Below are 20,292 nucleotides of genomic sequence, written 5' to 3'. Positions count from 1 at the left end.
ACGCTGCAACCCAGCAGGACATTTCCAGCATCCACACACTCTGACACACACGGTGCTAAAAACACAAAACAGATATTAAAATAATGATTGTGGGAGGAAAGCTGTAGAATGAAACAGTTTTTTAAAGCTGTTATTTTATCTGTTACAATCATTGCTAGTACCATTGTGAGCACAGAGCCACGAGGCAGCCTTCATAGCCAGAAGCTCCCACTCGTCCTTTGCATCCATCTTGAAACCATGAAGCCAGATCAGAGCCAGAATGGTGGCCCACACTTCACTGCTGGTCTAATTCCCCAAATCAAAATCAATCAAATAAAACAGACAGAACACACATTTTACTTTCTACAACCAGTAATATTACATATGTTTGTGTACTTCTTTGTCACACGGGGTCACCAAGGTGGGCAGCTCTGCATATTTGATTTGGCAGATTATTACACTGGATGCTCTTCTGATGAAATCCCAAACTGTGATATCATAAATGCTCTAAAATAATGTGCTGACATGTTTTTACAACAACTGATGAGGAAAATAATTTCTGCTGCCGTGTGGTTTCTGGATAATATCAGACGCTGGTGCAGCTCAGTGGGAGGTTAGGAGTGTGATTACCACCAGTGTTTTAGCTTCTGATATGCAGATGTTTATTCTCAGGCTGTGAGGCAGGCCTACGTTTAGTTTGACTTCATTTTATTTGTTTTATGGTGTGTTTTTAATTTTATCATGTGTTTTTGTTCAAATTATAGAATCAAATCTGTTTTATCTCACATCATCATTTTGTGTTAATATTTAAATTGACAGCAGTGCATCTTTTCAGGCTTTGACTTTTCCACCTCCTCGTTGGTCTGTCCCAGTGCAGCAGCCAGAGCTGGATCAAGCAGCCAGCAGCCAGACGCCTCCTGCAGGGAGACTAACTGCAGCAAAGGGTCTCTGGGTGGCTGCTCAGGCACAGCAGCTGGAAAATCTAAGATGCAATAAAAACAAAACCCGATTATGGTGCTAGATGACAAACAGAACTCTACATGATAACTCAGTGCATAAAACACCGCACTGTAAACTATGCAACAGATAAATATTATGTTTTTCACTTGAAAATTACATCTTAAAAATGTAATCATTACATAAGAGCTCCACATCAAACACATTAATCACATCATCTTTGTAGTGAAATAGCTGATGACTCATTAAACGTTTCCATGCAATTTATCCACAGTGAAAAATATCCACTTTGCTGGATCTGAAAATCACGTTTTCCGAGATCAGACGAGAGCGGGCGTGTTCAGTTCACGTGCTGCTCTTTGGCAGTTTTACAGATTTTATTCTGAACATCTTTCTGAAGTGACTGGTTTTTGCTTGTATTCAGCAGAAACTGGAAACTAATCCAACTTGCTGAATGTATTTACACAGTCTTGTTTGCCTCCAGTGCAGTGTCTTTGTCACAAATGTGAGAAACAAATTAAAAGGTGATCATGCCAAAAGGTAGTGAAATTAATACAAAATTGTGAAGGCAAAGTGCCAGAAGAGTAAATACATGGTCACAAACTGTGTATCAGGTAAAATTGTCTAAGTGAGGGTTATGCTTGTGTTTTACTATAACACCATCTAGTGGATATCTAGTGCTCATTGTTCTTTGACAAATACTTTCAAATAGCTTCACAGTGCAAAGCAACCAGAACTGAAGGCAGATACAGTAAAGGCCTCGCAAGGGAGGAAACAACATTTGATATCTATGAGTTCTACACTCCAAACGGTCAATTATTAACAAAAAAACTTGCTTGTTCAATCCAATTTGAGCCTTTGAAAATGGGGGGATTGTATGAAAAAGGCCTAACTCCTGAACGAGCATTTTCAAGGATTTCAAGCACCTGTACCTGTTCAATGTTCACTTGAAAGACCCCCTTATAAAGTACTTCTAGCTGAAATGATGAGGACAAAATCCGTGCTGCTTGTTTGTGAAAAATCTGAAAGTTGTGGCTGTATAGACAAACACAGTGAAAAATTTCTGAAGTCTCAGTGTCTCCCTGTGTGTTGATGCAGAATGTGTGCACACAGAAGACTCAGTGCCAGTTATCAATTTAGTTATTTATTTTTTGCACTGCATTAGATAACATCAAAATAGTGTTTTCAAAAATGACAATAATATTCCCAATTGTGTTATTTTTATGTTGTAATCTTTATGAAAAAACTTAAAAAACAAACAAACAAAAACAAAACACCTACCTCATAATCTTTTGAGTCTGGTATATGGCGGGGCGCTGTGGACACCCAAGTTTGTGAATGCAATAACTCAAGAACGAGACAATGTAGAATTTTTAAATTAATACCATGGTAGCATTTACTAAAAATCTCTGTAAGGTTTAAATCTCAGGGACCTTGACTTCAAGGTCAGAGCTTAACTTTTCTAAAGAAAAGAGGATTTTCCCATTTATAAAACATGTATGTCTACTAGGAGGCTAAAGGTTAGCACTATATTTAAAAAGAGTTACAAACAACAATTAGATGATGCTTAAAGCTGGTTTATTTAATAAACATCCAGTTTATTTCCAATTTGGATCAAATTATGTCTGATTGAAGGACTGATGTAATGGTAAGTTGTCCGCTGCTCCGCTTTGAATATTGGTAAGAACTTGACACAGAGATTACTTAATGGATTTTAAGCAAAATTGTGCCTTAGTTCAAGAACATATTCATCAGTTGTTTTTATGTTTTTAGGCTTTTTTTCCCTTTTCAATTTTCACAAGAATTGCTAGTTCCCCTAGAGTTTTGGCCACCTCAACAATCAAGTGATTCCCTATGAGCAAGCAATGAGCGACAGTGGGAAGGAAAAACTCCCTTCTAAAAGGAAGAAACCTTCGACAGAACCAGGCTCTTAAAGGGACAGCCATCTGTCGCGACTGGTTGGGGTGGGGGGAGTGAAAATTAAAAAAGACAAAAAAGCCAAAGTGATCATTATTGGAGCAGCTTAATTAATTCTTGCAATGTAATCTGCTGTTAATGGCTTTTTACAATCCCTGTTTGTGTTTTTGTCATTTTTGTCCGTGGTTGAAGCAATGCTGGAGATTGATTCTCTATGATCTTTCTGTTTTGAAGGCTGCTGAGAGACCACAAGGTTTGGTCCCCGTTTGCTACTCATGTCAGGGAGAACTCTTAGAGAGGCCAGGACTGAAAAAGGGGTGGTGGAGAACCTCCGAGGGTGTTATGCGCTGGTTTGGATCCAATGCTAACATCTCTTTGATTAGGCTGACAAATACAGTTTGGATTTTTTCCTTGCCCCACATTATACTCAGCATTGGTCCAAGGTCATCGAGGCACTTAAGTGTTATGGATCGAGTGTCGTTGGACTGATAATCTGTTTCATCTTGAAATTGTTTTTCGGTCTTAAATGTCCAGCGTTGTCCGTTGTAGTTGTCTTTTATGAAATAGTTATCAGTGTAAAAGCCAGAGTCTAAAACATGATCTGGTGGCTGTCCCTGGGTCTGTATGATGAATTTCAAAACATCATAATCATTTCTCCCAGGGTAGAAAGGATACCCAGTAGCAAGCTCCACAGCTACCAGCCCCAGGGACCACATGTCTATTGCTTCATTAAATAGACTACCAATCATAACCTCAGGTGCTTTATAACCAACCGTCCCCACACAGTCACCAGGAATCACTGTAGATGCGGGACATGCAATGCCAAAGTCTATAAGTTTGACTTTGATGGGACACTCATAGCGGTCCACAACCATTATGTTTCCAGGTTTGAGGTCAGCATGCACTATTCCCACAGAACCCAGGTGGGACAGGGCATTTGTGAGTTGATGTAAAATTGGCCTGATTTCGCTTATGGGGAGACCCTGGTTTTCCGGGTCCTCTATGTAGTCCCACAGGCTTTGGTCAAGGAGTTCAAAATTTAAGCAGATGCGGTCACCGTCGATGAAAAAGTCGTTCCATTGAACAATGTTGCATCTATCTGCATCCAAGCCTCGCAGCTGCTCCAGGATGAGAATTTCCATTTTTGCCTGTTGGAGAATTTTAGGGTTATTTTTGTTGACTTTAATAGCAACAACTTTGTTGGTTTTTGTATTGCAACATTTGGTTACAATACCAAAGCCCCCTTCTCCAAGGAAACCCTCGACCTCGTAGTGACCTCCCAAAAGGGTCCCTTTAGATATTTCAAGATCATCTATAGAGGAGGATGTGTTGGCTGATGCGTTGACGTATTCTTGTTGAGAAAATTCTTCTGAGTATTGGGAACTGCAGCTGATTTTCTGTGATTCTTCTCTTTTGCAACTAGAAGGCTGCTGAGAGACCACAAGGTTTTGTCCCCCTGTGCTACTCATGTCAGTGCAGGGAGAACTCTTAGAGAGGCCAGGACTGAAAAAGGGGTGGTGGAGAACCTCCGAGGGTGTTATGCGCTGGTTTGGATCCAATGCTAACATCTCTTTGATTAGGCTGACAAATACAGTTTGGATTTTTTCCCTGCCCCACATTATACTCAGCATTAGTCCAAGGTCATCGAGGCACTTAAGTTTTATGGATCGAGTGTCGTTGGACTGATAATCTGTTTCATCTTGAAATTGTCTTTCGGTCTTAAATGTCCAGTGTTGTCCGTTGTAGTTGTCTTTTATGAAATAGTTATCAGTGTAAAAGCCAGAGTCTAAAACATGATCTGGTGGCTGTCCCTGGGTCTGTATGATGAATTTCAAAACATCATAATCATTTCTCCCAGGGTAGAAAGGATACCCAGTAGCAAGCTCCACAGCTACCAGCCCCAGGGACCACATGTCTATTGCTTCATTAAATAGACTACCAATCATAACCTCAGGTGCTTTATAACCAACCGTCCCCACACAGTCACCAGGAATCACTGTAGATGCGGGACATGCAATGCCAAAGTCTATAAGTTTGACTTTGATGGGACACTCATAGCGGTCCACAACCATTATGTTTCCAGGTTTGAGGTCAGCATGCACTATTCCCAAAGAACCCAGGTGGGACAGGGCATTTGTGAGTTGATGTAAAATTGGCCTGATTTCGCTTATGGGGAGACCCTGGTTTTCCGGGTCCTCTATGTAGTCCCACAGGCTTTGGTCAAGGAGTTCAAAATTTAAGCAGATGCGGTCACCGTCGATGAAAAAGTCGTTCCATTGAACAATGTTGCATCTATCTGCATCCAAGCCTCGCAGCTGCTCCAGGATGAGAATTTCCATTTTTGCCTGTTGGAGAATTTTAGGGTTATTTTTGTTGACTTTAATAGCAACAACTTTGTTGGTTTTTGTATTGCAACATTTGGTTACAATACCAAAGCCCCCTTCTCCAAGGAAACCCTCGACCTCGTAGTGACCTCCCAAAAGGGTCCCTTTAGATATTTCAAGATCATCTATAGAGGAGGATGTGTTGGCTGATGCGTTGACGTATTCTTGTTGAGAAAATTCTTCTGAGTATTGGGAACTGCAGCTGATTTTCTGTGATTCTTCTCTTTTGCAACTAGAAGGCTGCTGAGAGACCACAAGGTTTTGTCCCCCTGTGCTACTCATGTCAGTGCAGGGAGAACTCTTAGAGAGGCCAGGATTGAAAAAGGGGTGGTGGAGAACCTCCGAGGGTGTTATGCGCTGGTTTGGATCCAATGCTAACATCTCTTTGATTAGGCTGACAAATACAGTTTGGATTTTTTCCCAGCCCCACATTATACTCAGCATTAGTCCAAGGTCATCGAGGCACTTAAGTTTTATGGATCGAGTGTCGTTGGACTGATAATCTGTTTCATCTTGAAATTGTCTTTCGGTCTTAAATGTCCAGTGTTGTCCGTTGTAGTTGTCTTTTATGAAATAGTTATCAGTGTAAAAGCCAGAGTCTAAAACATGATCTGGTGGCTGTCCCTGGGTCTGTATGATGAATTTCAAAACATCATAATCATTTCTCCCAGGGTAGAAAGGATACCCAGTAGCAAGCTCCACAGCTACCAGCCCCAGGGACCACATGTCTATTGCTTCATTAAATAGACTACCAATCATAACCTCAGGTGCTTTATAACCAACCGTCCCCACACAGTCACCAGGAATCACTGTAGATGCGGGACATGCAATGCCAAAGTCTATAAGTTTGACTTTGATGGGACACTCATAGCGGTCCACAACCATTATGTTTCCAGGTTTGAGGTCAGCATGCACTATTCCCACAGAACCCAGGTGGGACAGGGCATTTGTGAGTTGATGTAAAATTGGCCTGATTTCGCTTATGGGGAGACCCTGGTTTTCCGGGTCCTCTATGTAGTCCCACAGGCTTTGGTCAAGGAGTTCAAAATTTAAGCAAATGCGGTCACCGTCGATGAAAAAGTCGTTCCATTGAACAATGTTGCATCTATCTGCATCCAAGCCTCGCAGCTGCTCCAGGATGAGAATTTCCATTTTTGCCTGTTGCAGAATTTCAGGGTTATTTTTGTTGACTTTGATAGCAACAAATTCGTTGGTTTTTGTATTGCAACATTTGGTTACAATACCAAAGCCCCCTTCTCCAAGGAAACCCTCGACCTCGTAGTGACCTCCCAAAAAGGTCCCTTTAGATATTTCAAGATCATCTATAGAGGAGGATGTGTTGGCTGATGCGTTGACGTATTCTTGTTGAGAAAATTCTTCTGAGGTTTGGGAACTGCAGCTGATTTTCTGTGATTCTTCTCTTTTGCAACTAGAAGGCTGCTGAGAGACCACAAGGTTTTGTCCCCCTGTGCTACTCATGTCAGTGCAGGGAGAACTCTTAGAGAGGCCAGGATTGAAAAAGGGGTGGTGGAGAACCTCCGAGGGTGTTATGCGCTGGTTTGGATCCAATGCTAACATCTCTTTGATTAGGCTGACAAATACATTTTGGATTTTTTCCCAACACCCCCTTATCTTCAGTAGTTGTTCAAGGTCATCGAGGCACTTAAGTTTTATGCATCGAGTGTCCTTGGACTGACAACCTGTCTCATCTTGAAATTGTCTTTCGGTCTTAAATGTCCAGTGTTGTCCGTTGTAGTTGTCTTTTATGAAATAGTTATCAGTGTAAAAGCCAGAGTCTAAAACATGATCTGGTGGCTGTCCCTGGGTCTGTATGATGAATTTCAAAACATCATAATCATTTCTCCCAGGGTAGAAAGGATACCCAGTAGCAAGCTCCACAGCTACCAGCCCCAGGGACCACATGTCTATTGCTTCATTAAATAGACTACCAATCATAACCTCAGGTGCTTTATAACCAACCGTCCCCACACAGTCACCAGGAATCACTGTAGATGCGGGACATGCAAAACCAAAGTCTGTAAGTTTGACTTTGATTGGACACTCATAGCGGTCCACAACCATTATGTTTCCAGGTTTGAGGTCAGCATGCACTATTCCCAAAGAACCCAGGTGGGACAGGGCATTTGCGAGCTGAAATAACACTGGCCTGATTTCTGTTACTGGGAGAACCCGGTTCCTCCGGTACCGCATGTACTGCCACAGGCTTTCATCGAGGAGTTCAAAATTTAAGCAGATGCGGTCACCGTCGATGAAAAAGTCGTTCCATTTAACAATGTTGCATCTATCTGCATCCAAGCCTCGCAGCTTCTCCAGTATGTAAATTTCCATTTTCGCCTGTTGCAGAATTTCAGGGTCGCTCTTGTTGACTTTAATAGCAACGACTTTGTTGGTTTTTGTATTGCAACATTTGGTTACAATACCAAAGCCCCCTTCTTCAAGGAAACCCTCGACCTTGTAGTGACCTCCCAAAAGGGTCCCTTTACATATTTCAAGATGATTTGAGGTGAAAGTCATCTTGACTGAAATGTGTTTGTTTGCTCAGTGAATTGGTGAGAACGTTTAAAAAAAATTTCAGTGACTCTGAAGAGGTTTACAAATACTTTCAAATATAGCTCTGGTCGAACGTTTGAAGGCTGCGAACAAACTGACTAAAACTTGCTGCTCCTGACCCCTATTTATAGAAAAACTTCAAAGGCTCAAAGGCATGTGCTTGTGACATCATCACATGTCCTTGTGACATCATCACATGTCCTTGTGACATCATCACTCTTCATGAATCAGATTGTCACATGACATTTTAGAATGGGGATGTTTTTTTTTAAAACCGTTTTCAAATTTAACCCTCTGTGGTCCAGGGTATAATTGGCCGTTCTTGACTATTTTTGATTTTACCTCTATATTTCACCTTTAAAATATGTTTTTCTTGCCTTATTTGGCACCATTATTTTCAGCACAACCTCAAATATCTCAAAGTCAAAGTCAACTTTATTTGTCAATTCTGCCACATGTACAGGACATACAGAGAATAGAAATTTCGTTACTCTCAAACCCTAGATGAAATAGCAAATGAACATTTAAATATAAGAGAGTGATTAAAAAATGCAAATAAAATAATTAAAAAGTAAAAATTTAAATAAATACAATACAATTTAACAAGAAAGCTATGCAATATACAATATACAATATTCAGGTAAGGGTAAATGACATTGAGTGTAAACCAGGCAGAGTAGTGCAAATAGGCAAATAGTGCAAATGGAGATCTAGTAATATACGGTTAGAGATAGTATAACAACAAAGTCTTATGAGGTAATGGCAGTCCAATGCTCCACAAAGTGACTGGTAACTGGTGCAGGCCAGTGAGTGAGTCAGAGAGTGTGTGTGTGTGTATGTGACAGAGTTCAGTGAGACCATGGAGGAGAGGAGGGGAGAGGGGGCAGAATCGGGAGGGAGTTAAGCTTCCTGACAGCCTGATGGATGAAGCTGTCCTTCAGTCTGCTGGTCCTGGCCTGGAGACTCCGCAGTCTCCTCCCTGACGGCAGCAGCTTGAAGAAGCTTTGCATTGGGTGCGTGGGATCAGCCGCTATGCAAAGGGCTTTTTTAGTGAGACGGGTGCTGTAAATGTCCTGGAGGGAGGGGAGAGAGACACCAATGATCCTCTCTGCAGCTCTCACTATGCGTTGGAGGGTTCTATGACAGGACGCATTGCAGGCTCCAAACCACACAGTGATGCAGCTCGACAGGATGCTCTCGATGGTGCCTCTGTAGAAAGTGTACATGAGAAATTTGAGTTATTGTTTTCATTTTGGTATACTATATTAGCACAGTTGATCTAAATTAATAACACAATAAATTGTGTGTGCATCTCCTGTTTTGTCATGGTTGTATGTCCCGGTTCGTGACAGGCTGCATGAGCTCATCTGGTGGGAGTGTAGTACTGTAGAATTTCAGGCATAAAAACGTGGTTTTCACAGACCTTGTCACAGGGTCTGAGTTGGAAGATTTTGGTAAAGCTTTGTCCCTGAGGTAGTTGAAAAACCCCAGTTGGGTAAAGCGTTTGGGTTTTTTTGTTAACAGACATGCTTATCTATTTAGTTGGTGTTATTTTTTCAGCTAAATTTTTTAGTGCAATTAGCACTTTCAGCATCAATCCATAGCAATGTGTTGTATTTTTCACATTGTCTGTGTGTAAAATACATATGTAAGCATAGATTACACAAAGGATCCTGCACGCCAAGCTGGATACAAATAGAAATCCCTGGAAACAATTCTTTCTGCGCTTAAGAGCAGCTTCCTATTGCAACGCTGGAGGATTTGTCACCATTACTGGATACGCTGCAGAAGCACAGCAAAGCAGTGACTGTGTGGAGTCGAAAACTATTACACCAACTACACTACACAGTCACCCACATTACTCCCTCCAACAGAGGTGGACAACGTCTTTGGGACAACGTCACAGAACACAGAAACGTCACAGGGCTTTGGAGCGTGACGTTACATGAGGCGGGCCACGCCCCCTGCCGCCATCACAGTAGGCCAGACAAAGGATACAGCTTCAGCTATGGTACGTGTTGTGTAGTCGGTTGCAACGTTAAAGCTCACGATCGTGAAGGCAAGAAACTGGATTAATCTTTTCATCGTTTTCCATCCTGGCGGCAACGTGAGGGATCCCATGTATCCACCAAACAAAGACGCCAGGCATGGATTGCAGCGGTGAGACGAGCGGATATCGAGTTCCGTGCAATCCCCAGCTTTTTGTTGGTTTGCTCGCGGCATTTTCTCTCCGGTGAGTTCTAAAGTAATTCATATCACTATCCGATTGTTGAGTCTGACGTCACTAGCCGTGTCTGGGCCTAAACTCTGCTGCAGGTCCATATATCAAATGATCACTGTGGCATTACTGAGAGTTAAAACACTGTCTTAAGTCTTTCATCTTTAATAAAATTATCAGCGTTCTGCTCTACCAGGTGTAACAACTGAGTTAAACATCCAGGCATCCATGACAATGGAATTTATGACATATGAGTTAGAAGTTAGCAGCAAGTTAGCTCGCTAGCTTCTATCTAAATACAATATAGCATGTCCTGACTGCGGGGTTTTGGAAACAAATTAAAACGTACAGCTTTCTTATCACTTCCAACATAAATGAAGACAGAAAACTAAACAGCAGTGACATTTGTAGGGTTACTGAACTTGGGCTAGCTGGTATATAATGATGTGCTACGTGACCGCTAGCGACACAGCTATGTTAGCATAATATAAACACGCTAACTTTTTTTCCACTCGATAAAAGTTAACGTGAGTGTTCTCGGTGGTCAGGAACAAATGTAATCGCATGGCAGGATGCTGTAAAAGGACCAAACTAAAAGGCTTTTAGTGGGGGTTTTTTCAATGCGCTGCGGTCATAGATAATGAGATAAAACATGCTAATGTGTGATGCTGCAGAACCACGTCATGTCGACTGAATAGCTTTTGATTTGGCATTATTGCAGGCAAACCAGCATATGAAATGGATGTAACAAATCCAGTGGTGATGGGAGTGACAGCGTCACGGAAGCTGAAGGGCAGACGAAGGACTGTGTGTGCAGTCAACAGGGCAGAGCAGAAATAAACCGGCTGTTGGAGGAGAACAGACTGCTTCGAGCACAGTTGCAAAAGACAGAGCTGAATGAAACTTTCTTAAAGGACGATACCGAAAAAGTAAGATATTACACTGGACTATATTGTTATGCAGTCTTAATGTCCCTCTTCAACACTGTCAAAGATTTCCTGCCAATATCGAAGAAACTGACAGGTTTCCAAATGCTCTTACTCACACTAATGCGTCTGAGACTTGATCTTCCAGTCCAGCATCTTTGTCATCTATTCCATGTGTCGCACAAAACACTGTCTTCTGTCTTCACCGATACCGTTGATGTTTTGGGCAGACTGACAGAAAGAAGGATGACCTCAAAAAGTGATATAGTCCAGACAGAGCTTACAAATGATGGGCCATTTGCTAAACCTGCAGCACACACTGCTTTCTATGTGAAAGAACCATTCTGTGAGAAAAACTCTACTGCTCATTTGATCTATGACCTCTGAAAAACAGTTCATGATTTCCATTACTATTCAATTATATAAAAAAAGTACATTCCCTGGGTTATACAGCACTGATATGCAAAGCTTAATTGTATATCTGTAACTCTAGAACTGCAGTATTTATAGTTTTCTTAGTTTAATATTTCAATTTCATATTCTTCTTCTAAGTATAAAATCCCTTTTGTTATATTTGTCTCGTTAATTTAACTGAAATACACTGAAAATTGCTCACAAATTAAGGTTTATGTGTCAATACAAATGCAGGTTTTATTGCTGGGAGCTTCCCGTGATGCACTGACTATTTCTTCTTCCATGACACTAATGTTTTGTCTTTGCTTCATCATTTATGTACTGTACTGTATCCCCAGTTTTCCAGCGAGGGCTGCGTACATTTTGATTGCATTAACGTTTTTATCCAGCCTTTATGTGCAAGCTTGAGCTGCAAAATTCAAATGTAGTTACTGACAGGCCAAAGTGCAACAGGGAAGAGATTAAATGGGATCAAAGGGAGTGGCATTATAAATTCCTTCCTTCCTGAGATTCAAATCCTCCAATCAAAACGGTGCCAGCAATGCAAAGACAGATTTCTTTAAAAGATTGGACACAATAACAAAGTCAGTCGTTTATTTATTAAAGCACTGTTAATAATTTTAGTTGCTGCTATTTCAAATAAATGTTTGGTACAACAAATTTCTCCGTGTTCTGTCTCAGGCTTTATTCGGGCCCTGGTACTAGAGCTATGGTCTGTTCTTGAGTGCAGCAGTGACGACATCAGAGTGGTCCGTCCCAAACCAACTCCCATTGACCCCACAGATAGGAGTTGCATTAAGGTATTGTATGTATGTGCGTGCGTGTGTGTGTGAGAGAGAGGGAGAAGGAGAAACTTCCTGGAGCCCACAATGCCCCAATTTTTAGATATCTACATAATAGTACAGACACAGATCTCTTAGAAGTTTTGCTTTTCCATCATGTTTTTAGCTCACTGGTTACAAAGGTGTTTAAATTGATTAAAATTAAATTGATTCCAATTATTATTAACCCAGGACTCAGAATAGTGGTCCATGTGTTGCTGTGATACCAGCAGCCATGTAGAAAATTCACTTGTGAATATTCATATTTAAGAAACTGGCAATAGTGATTTTGTTAACAAGAAAGGCTTTTTGCTGATTGGTTTATGGGTGTCTGGGCAAATAAGCCTTACTTTCATAAGACTGCATTTTTAGTTATGTTTTTGGCAGAATTTCTCTCAGGAAATGTCAATGGTTTATTTAAATTAAACAAGACATTCTACAGGTTGAATAAAAACACTCAGACTGTTGTTCAAGGTTCAACAATGAAGACGTGCACGGGTGGAAGCTCGAAGGAGATCCACACCCGAGGCCTTGCAGTCAGATTTATTTATACAAAGGGACAGTTGCATTTCCTGTTTTTCAAGCATATTTATCAGCATGTGTGTGTGTTCTGTGTGTGTGTGTGTGTGTACGTGACAGGATGTAATGGCATGTGATACACAAATATATGAGCATTGCAATACATTCGAAAGCTTCATAACGGAGGTATCTTTTAATAATAGACATCTGCAGTTTAAACTTTAAGAGTTACTTCTAATGTCCCTGTGAAATATATGAACATTCTGAAGCATGCTAAGTAATAAAACCTTAATGCATAAGTGAATAAATCATAGTACAACTTAAATTCTTCTAACATTCCCTCCTGTTGTTCAAATATTTCATCTGTAACTTTATTGAGTTCAGTAGACAATCACTTGTGAAACATTTTCAATTGCCACGTCATTGACTAAGTACAGACGGAAACTACACATAGTCGTCATCTTCTTCACTGTCCGGGTTCTGATCGCTGTCATAGGCTGCGGGATTATGCACTGCTACATAAGCATTAACGGAATGAGCTATCATATTTGACACCATTTTCTTAAAGCAGGGTATTACACAGGTTGTGAAAACACACATTAATAAGAGTAAGGAGGCAATTCCAACAAGTCCTTTAATCAACAGGGACCTCCACGATCCGTTCAATAACCATGTTAACCAATCTTCAGGATCTAATATTTTGTCTTTTTGTTCTGCATTTCTAATTTGTTTCAGCACGTTTAGAGCGTCGGTCATGTTAGGTGAGTGTATGTTGTCTGGAATGTATGTGTTCTATCGTACACATAGCGGTACCAAGCGTTGTTCATCCAGGGGTGGTCATGGTCCTGTGTCAGGTCACATAGGTGTGAATCGTCGTGTGTCCATCTTTTACTGTGGGTGATCTCTTGGTCTTGTTTCCATAGGTCGCAGGGGTTGGTGCCATTGGGGTCAACACCATATCCTCTTGGACAGTAGGGATTGCAGGGGTTGTCCCTGCAGGCTATGTCCATGCAGATGGCGGCGAGTGCTGTAAACACTGAGATGATGAATAGAAAACACAGGGTTATGCATATGGTCAAGTAGCAGTTTTCAGACCAGTTCTGGGGGTTTAAGCGATCTCTCCATTGTGGGCTTCTGGGGGCTTCTTCTTCTGGGCTGCTCGTCTGCTCCTCCTCCAGCTCCTCTAATTCCTCCATCTCCATCTCCATGTCAGGCATCACGATTGGTCCCCACACCGGGCAGGTAGGCTAGGTTTGAGTCAAGGGAGCGATCTTCCCGACTGCAGCCTCTTTAGGCCTCCCGTGTGGCGACCCCTGGCCAGAGGAGCGAAATCACCTGTGTTGCCACCTGTGACCCTACTCCCCACCAGGCGGTACACAAAGAGGTTTGGAGAGAGCTGGAGTCTATGTGTTGGGCTCAACCTTCTTAGTGTGACTCTGGTGTATCCACGACGGCCTTTCAGCTATTTTGCAGGCTGTAGGGGTCGTCAGAAGAACCTGATAGGGGCCTTCCCACCTTGGTGTGCTCCAGCTTTTCCGCTGGAGGACCTTGATCAGGATCCAATCACCTGGCTTCAATCTGGAAGAAACTGGAGAAGAATCATCCGGCAGTTGGTTGTTCAGTACTATGTCTTTGTTTTTTTAACAGTTCAGTCATCCATTCTGCTAGTGTGGTTTCTCTGATTGACTTGTCTATGGGTTCGCTAGTTAAAGGTCATCCAGTTTAGTGGACGTTACCATTCCTCTGTTTTGCCATATCTTAGCGAAATGATGAACTGCAGCGAAAACGTATTGGCTGTCAGTGTGGATGTTTATTGCTTCGCCTTTGTGTAGCTCACAAGCTCTAATAACAGCAGTTAGCTCAGCACTCTGGGCTGAGTGAGAGGAGGTGAGGGGCTCTGCCTCTATTACAGTATCAGTTGTGGTTACTGCATAACCCACACGGCTTTTCCCCAAGCTATCTTTTGCTGCAGAGCCATCTACAAAAACGTTCTTGTAGCTTTGCTGTGGTGTGCTATAGATATCTGCTCTTGGTTTCGTGTCCTCATCTAATTTTTGCATACAACAGTGTTGTTCACCATCCTCCTCTGTGGGGAGGAGAGTGCTTGGGTTTGGCTGACCACATTTCTCGATTGTGATGTGCGACTGTGACAATAGGATGCCTACATATGAAAGCTGTCTTGCATGTGTCAGATATGATAGATTTGCTTGCAGTAGGATCGAGGTCACAGCGTGTGGCACCTTGATAATCAGGGTGTGTCCGAGGATAAGGTCAGCGGACTTTTTCACTGCTTCCGCTGCAGCCGCACAAGCTTGCACGCACGACGGTAGTCCTGCTGCTACTGAGTCTAATCTGCATGAGTAAAATGCTAGAGGCCTTTGCTTCTCGCCAAATGCTTGAGTTAGCACTGCTCTCATGTAGCCTGAGCCTCCGTCTACATGCAAATAGAAAGGCTTGTCATAGTCTGGCAATGCTAAAACTGTACGTGTTTGTAGCGCAAGTTTTAGATCATGAAATGCTTTTTCTGCTTTTGGTGTCCACTCTATTTTGTCTTTTAGAGCTAAGTGTTTGCCATAGATCAGATCCTGCAGAGGCTGCACTAAAAGTGCGTATTCGGGAATCCAGCATCTGCAGAAATTACATAGGCCTAAATAGCTCATCATTTGCTGCTTTGTGAGAGGTTTTGCTGCGTTCTGCACTGCTAGTTTTCTGCTGTCTAACAGTGTCCTGCCCTCTCCTGTGAGTTTGTGGCCAAGGTATGTAACTTCCTGGCTCCAGAGCTGTAGCTTGTGTTGTGAGACTTTGTGACCCTGTTCTGCCAGATGTCTCAATACCTTCAAAGTATTTGCTTTGCAGTCGACCTGCGTGTGTCCGGTGACCAGGATGTCGTCTACATATAATAGGAATTGTCCTGGAGCAGGCAGAGTGCAAAAAGACATAGATTTCTTTAAAGCTTCTGCATACAGGGTGGGGCTGTTTTGGAAACCCTGTGGTAGCCTTGTGTAGGTGTATTTTTGCCCATCAAATGTGAAACCAAACAACCCGCGTGAGCCAGGGTGCAGTGGTACAGAGAAGAACGCGTTTGATAAGTCTATCACTGAAAACCACTGTTCTTTCCGTGTCACTTGATTTAAGATGGTGTGAGGATTGGCAACTACTGGTGGAATTTGCTCAGTTATCTCGTTGATGGCTCTCAGGTAATGTACAAGCCTATACTTTCCTGTGTTTGCCTTTTTAATTGGGAAGATAGGCGTGTTACAAATTGTTTCATTTGTTTTTACTAATATTCCCGCTTTTTCCATGTCTGCAATCACTGGGCGAATTCCTGCCTTTGCTTCTGCAGATAGTGGATATTGCGGCTTCATTGGTCTGTGTTTTGAAATTACCTTTACTTGTATTGAGTCAGCGTTTTTTATCAGGCCGACATCTGTTGGTCCAGTGGACCATAGGGATTTTGGCAAGTTTGCAATGTCTGTTTCATCTACAGGTGCCAACAGCGATCATTCTGCCCTCTCAGTTACAAGGCATGTTTAAATAATTTCTTGTTTCTCAAAGAATTCACACATTTCACTCATCTTACATATTTCAACTTTGAAGTTAAAGTTTTCTTATTCCATCTCTCTCTCTATATATATATATTTAAACTTTGAATTGCTCACAGTTTACAGCTCTAAAACTGGGCATTGCCACAAATTTGTTTCCAAACCGACAAAATAAAATAATCAAATAAAACAAAAAACAAAAACAAAACATACATGAGTCAGGACACAAAAAGAAAAATGCTGCTACTGAAACAGAGCAGAAGTGTGAGGGAAAACTGAGCTCACATTCTATCACTCATACAAATAGTAAGCTGTTCTTCATTGCGCATGTTTGTGTTCTTAGCCCGGTTTAATCAGTCTCTATGCATTAATCTCCACGAGCTTGTCCTTGTAAGGTTAATGCATTTTCTGCTTGTCCAGGTCTGTTTTGCTCCTGAAGAAACACAACTAAGACATTTTCATTATTATCCTGAGTACTTAAACTACCCGTTTCCCTCTCTCTGGTCAGAAATACCAACTTATGTTATGTGTATAAGTGTAAGCAGGTCTTCAGTACTTTTCCTATGCATGTTAATGTTCAGTGAGTGTAAGCTGCTTTCTTCATTGCCTCTGCATGTTATAATCAGGTGTAATTCATGCATCTTTTCACTGATTTCTTAATTCAAAACCATCCCACTTCTGATTCTTTCCAAAAATAATCTCACATGTAACACTTTGTGTATGTGTGTTTTCTATTCATTGATAGACTGCTCCCTGTGCAGCTTCCGCTCGGAAACAAATAAATAAAAACGTTTAACTCGCTCATTAGCTTAGTAGTGTCCACATATTTAAATCAGCTTCTCAATCTTGTAGCTTTAGCTGTTATCTACAGGGTTTGGCTTATTAGTTGTCATTATAAATGTGCTCTACATCTCAGTAATATTTATCTAGGCTAAATGACAAGTTTTCAAGCAGGTTAAGTGCCTCTATGCACCTAATTGGTTTAGATATTGCCTTTATTTTCTTCATCTCATATGTCATTATACTGAGTTTGAGCAAACCTTAAACTTGATGCAGACTACTTCATAACAATTATCCATCTCACATCATACTGACTAGGATACTTCTTGTCATTAATATTATATTTTTATTAATATTATCATCTTTTTCTTTCTATATAATGACAACAGTATATTACAACATTTATCAGTGTAAATCACTATACTACTACTGAGCCAATTTAATAGTTTAGGATCATCTTACTCAGCAAACAGATAATTTAGTATTCATCCAATCTGTACAAATTTGCTTTTTCTCTGAACAGGTTTGTGCCTACTTTTTAGACTGGTCTTCTGTTTGCCTCATCTCCGATCCAACCTTCAGTCACATTCATTCTCTCTGTTGCCTGTCGAACCAAGTAATTTATTATTTTTTTTGTTTCTATATTTTATTTTGTATCCATCAAGGGCTCTGGGTGGGCTGCAGTCCCACCCGTCATCCAGGCTGGAGACATTTACCTTTTCACACACTTTCCTTGGCTGAACAATGACACAGCCTTAATCTACCTTATGCATCTCTCTTTTTATAGAAAAAGTTTTCATGTGAATGATTTCCTTTTATTTATTTTACACAATCTGGGCATGATCGTCATGCCAACTATATTTCATTGTTTAGTTCTGTTTGTAAGGTTCCTCTTGTAATTTTTTATCTAAATTAGCTATTGCTGTTGGATTGCATTTTCCTTCCCAAGTTGAGTCTTTTAGTGTCTTAGGATTTCTCCAACGATTAGCACTTATCTGTCCGGCGCCTGGACATTTTTTCCTCTAACCATTGTTCATCTGCAGTTAATTCTGGTTTTGTTTGTTTATTCCCCATTTTTCCTTTATTTTGTTTTTTCTTTACACTTTAGATTTTATTAATAGGAAGACAGAACTGTGTAACTTTCTCTGGTATGAGAATCAGGGGTGGTTATTAAGGCAGCCTTCTACCCTTGTCCTATTGTCAGGGGCGGCCTTAATTTTATGCGATGAAGCGCAACCTTCTCCCTTTATCACCAGTATATCAGTTATCACAGGATTACAGTAGGAGTGATGTAGGGTCCTAATGTCCCTTGTCAAAATACATTCACGTCCTTATTACTCACACAGATAACTTCACAAACGCGGCGTATTATTTCTTATCTACTGACACATCCTCTATTTTAGTCCCAGACTAATTTATTTAAACTGCCAGCTTCTCGAAACGAGTCTCCTGGAGACTGCCAGTTCCATTTGAAAGAAGCGAGTTCCACTATGGCTACCAGTCTCTGTAGACGAGCCTTTACACCTCAGGACAGTGTCAGATAATGAAACGATATTATCGCGATGTGTTTTGAGTGTTAATATTCACCTGGCTCCACGTTTTAAGTGCCGGTCAGAGATTCCCCCTCGTTCCCAGGACCGTGGACCACTTTGCTAAGGAACGCTGGCCAACCCCGAATTCACGTAGTTGGTCTTTACTCCTTTGTAGAAAGGAGGCTGTCGACAGACTTCAGCGCGGGCTCTCCACGATATCAGGGAACGACGAGGTCACTCTGTTGGAGCAAAATTAGCCCTAATTATTGGTAATTAACGTCCAATAATGTCCACTAATGTCCACTCCGGCTCGAAGGACCATTTTAATGTCAATGGTTTATTTAAATTAAACAAGACATTCTACAGGTTGAATAAAAACACTCAGACTGTTGTTCAAGGTTCAACAATGAAGACGTGCACGGGTGGAAGCTCGAAGGAGATCCACACCCGAGGCCTTGCAGTCAGATTTATTTATACAAAGGGACAGTTGCATTTCCTGTTTTCCAAGCATATTTATCAGCATGTGTGTGTGTTCTGTGTGTGTGTGTGTGTGTGTACGTGACAGGATGTAATGGCATGTGATACACAAATATATGAGCATTGTAATACATTCGAAAGCTTCATAACGGAGGTATCTTTTAATAATAGACATCTGCAGTTTAAACTTTAAGAGTTACTTCTAATGTCCCTGTGAAATATATGAACATTCTGAAGCATGCTAAGTAATAAAACCTTAATGCATAAGTGAATAAATCATAGTACAACTTAAATTCTTCTAACAGGAAAGCTTCAACAAGCTCCAGCGTGAGCCTGTCTGTGTGTGTCTGATGCTTGGCCTCTGACAGCAGCCAAGTCATCTCTCTCAGAGAGACTAGCCAAGTGAATACGGACAGCCAGTGATGTGTAAACTGTGTCCTGCCACAGGCGACTTTAAAGTCTGCCTTATCAGTGGGTTATACATATATGCTGAGGTCAAAGGAAAACTAAATATACACACACCAGCACTTTGGTGAATTAACTCGAGTCTTTGCTTTAATCTGTGCTAAGTACAGTAGGAGGTTTGGTAGTACATATGAAGATAAGTTCACACATGCACAGAAACATCAGAAGACACATGAAAGTATAGATATTTCTATTTTAGAAAAAAAAATCCATCGTATCTTGTTTTTTTCTTTACGTTTCTTTGAAGCTGTTTAATATAATCTAAGTTGTAGCTCGTTTGTGCAAGTGTCTCTCTTTTTTTCCTTTGATGCTTTTGATGATATATTTTCCCTGTTCTACCAGACCCAGTGAAAAATGCAGGGAGCTTTCCTGTAGTTTAATATTCTTCAGGCTGCAATAGGTTTCTGCTCAACCACTCTGCTCAGAATATATGTCTTATTCAGTTTTGAGAGTGTGGTAAACCATGTTTTATCTTTGCAATCATAAATTCTTTTTACATTTTGTTTTGCTTTGAATACTACAGATATTATTTGTCATATTATCGGTAGTGTTTGTAGTTGAATAGTGTTATATTATTATTATGTGTTAGGATTTGATCAATCCATGACGTGCACAAATGCATTCACAATGGTCTTTAAAAGCAAATACATTTTTTCTCTCTAACAGCTGCTGTATTTACTTTCCTCTTCAGTCCTTCCTGTACTTGGTCAACCTCCTCTCCTCTTCCCAGTCGGTGTGGCAACTGCTGGGCCGACAGTCTTTGGCCAACAAAAGTGAATACACCCTGAGG

General features: G+C 41.1%; 2 long non-coding RNA genes across 2 annotated transcripts; one reads left to right on the top strand and one right to left on the bottom strand.

Moving 5' to 3' along the window:
* Positions 1 to 8,225: 8,225 nt before the first annotated feature.
* On the bottom strand, positions 8,226 to 11,172 carry LOC145420098 (uncharacterized). The gene is made up of 2 exons (XR_013901381.1): positions 11,072 to 11,172; positions 8,226 to 9,017 (listed from the first exon to the last, which is right to left on the bottom strand). It is a non-coding gene; the product is annotated as an uncharacterized LOC145420098 (long non-coding RNA).
* On the top strand, positions 9,015 to 12,026 carry LOC145420092 (uncharacterized). The gene is made up of 2 exons (XR_013901375.1): positions 9,015 to 10,041; positions 10,748 to 12,026. It is a non-coding gene; the product is annotated as an uncharacterized LOC145420092 (long non-coding RNA).
* The last annotated feature ends 8,266 nt before the right edge of the window (positions 12,027 to 20,292 follow it).

Source organism: Astatotilapia calliptera, chromosome 14 (assembly GCF_964374335.1).
Source record: "Astatotilapia calliptera chromosome 14, fAstCal68.1, whole genome shotgun sequence".
Lineage (NCBI taxonomy): Eukaryota > Metazoa > Chordata > Actinopteri > Cichliformes > Cichlidae > Astatotilapia > Astatotilapia calliptera.
Note: the sequence above shows the minus strand (reverse complement) of the source record. Positions and strands in the feature narration are given on the sequence as shown.